The 2091-nt window shown below is 38.5% G+C and overlaps 1 long non-coding RNA gene across 1 annotated transcript in view; it reads left to right on the forward strand.

The window, feature by feature from the left end:
* Window positions 1-1379: 1379 nt before the first annotated feature.
* LOC116185490 overlaps window positions 1380-2091 on the forward strand; it is a 6369-nt gene continuing 5657 nt past the window's right edge. Inside the window, exon 1 of the long non-coding RNA XR_004150342.1 lies at window positions 1380-1391. This is a non-coding gene — a long non-coding RNA (uncharacterized LOC116185490). The remainder of the gene's footprint in view (window positions 1392-2091) is intronic.

Genomic DNA, 2091 nt, shown 5'->3' on the forward strand with positions numbered 1-2091 from the left:
AAAATTCACACAAAATTCCGCGTAACGAGTGAAAAATTATTCCAGAAATCGACAACAAATCAACAACTCTGCACGCTCGATCGCTCGATCGGTAAAATAGAAATTTTCCCTTCATTCAAAAAAAAAAAAAAAGAAAGAAAGGAAATTCGACGCGACTACTACGAATCCAAAATTATATACCATGGAATGATTAACAAGATCAAACGATTACGATCGAAGCAGGAACGGGAGCCACGTCAATTTCCCGGGTGTCGGCCAATCGACTTTTGTCATCCGAGCACTAAATCAAACGCGCAAGCAGGTCCAGACGTCATCCAGGGGGTGAGCGCCGGAAACGAGCTGTCTCGCGCTACGTATCCGTGTATCAATACGTTCAGGGAATCACGCCGATTAATCGAGCGCCGATAATTTTCCAATTTCGAATCACCACGAATCCGCACCCTACCCTCTCCCTCCCTCATCCACCCACGAACGTTTTCAACCATAGAGGGAAAGGGATGGGTTAACCTCTCTTCTTCTTCTTCTTCTTCTTCTCTTTCTTCTTCTTCTTGGAAGAAGAAAATCACCGACACTCCAATCGTGGATATATATAGATCGATATTTTTTCCCTCTCTTTCTCTTCCCTTTTCGCCTTATCCCCTCCCCTCCCCTCCCCCTTATCATCGATCGAATCCTACGAAAATACGCGATCGAACCGTCTTTCGATTCACTTAACGGACGGTATTAACTCACGTAACGTATTATACGTAGGGATGTAAATATACAGTAAAGTATCTTTACGAGCATTCTCTACAACTTCGCCCTCTTATCCGGCCGATAAAATTTACTGCGTCTGGCAGCGCTTTCTCCCTCTTCTCCTCCGTGGCACGCGTGTGTGCGGAATGTACGCGCGAGTGTACGTGCTAAGAGGGCACGTGGCGAGCTTTTGCATATCTGATTTCCTCGTTTTTCTTTTTTTTTCTTTTTTTAGATCATGGACGCGATTTTTCGCTTTTTTCCTCCCCTCTTCTTCGACGAGAAGAGATGTCGCGATGGCGTAATTTTTGTTTATTAGATTTTCGCGCGCGTCGTTTCGTGTCGATTTGAAAATAAGAAGGGTTAATAAAGGGATCGATGAGGTATTTAAAGTTTCTTTCGTAAAGTGATGAATGTTTCGGGAAACGTTGGCGAAATGGATAAATGGTAAAATTTATATTTTGTATATACGAAAGGTATTACAGTTTTTGATAGATCTTTTTACAATTTTAGGTAATAAGAATATCCTTTCCCTGTTCTAATGTAGGGGAGAAAATGGTATTTGCTCTCCGGTTCTCGTTGTAATGTTTGCATAGAATCGATTTCTGGATTCGAAATGGGTGACTAAAGTGTAAATTTATAACGAACAGTACGAAGTTTCGAAATCCGAATGGCACATTCGCACGGCTCGCGTTTCATATCGATATCGGTGCAGCTGAATGATTTCGTGCAGTACACATAGTCAATTATTCCTGTAACGATAGATTTTCGGTAAATTTCAAATTTCGAAATCTAATGTTCGTGTTTAAAGTTGATATTGTCCGATATTCTTTCCCCGTTACAGCAATATTAAAATAACGAAATTACATACTTTTATTACAGATTCGATAACGAATATTAACGAAATAAATTTCTTTTTTTAACATTTTTTACGAATCCTTGTATCATAACTACCGTACCTTTCACTCAATTATGCTTCAATTATTTTTACATTGACAATTTCCTTCCCAAACTTTTCAAATTTATCATAAAAATCCAATCGTAATTTTCGTAAATTTCTCCACGAATAAATAAATAAATAATCTCCAATATCAAAATATAAATATACGAAAACAAATAATTGAAATTATAACTTTTCACTGAACCAAAAATTTTTTTATGCAAATATCAAACACGCGCGTTCCAAAAAAATTTTTCTTCCACGATCTATCTTACCCTCCTCTTTCAATCTTTAATCGATGAAAATAAAAATTATTAATCGAGCGAAATTTCGCGCTAGAAAGATCACCCCTCATCATTAAAACGATTCACGATCAAGGCACCTGCCGCCGTATCCAAACTTGTCCCATCGACGAG

The sequence above is a fragment of the Apis dorsata genome, unplaced genomic scaffold (assembly GCF_000469605.1).
Source record: "Apis dorsata unplaced genomic scaffold, Apis dorsata 1.3 scaffold_194, whole genome shotgun sequence".
Lineage (NCBI taxonomy): Eukaryota > Metazoa > Arthropoda > Insecta > Hymenoptera > Apidae > Apis > Apis dorsata.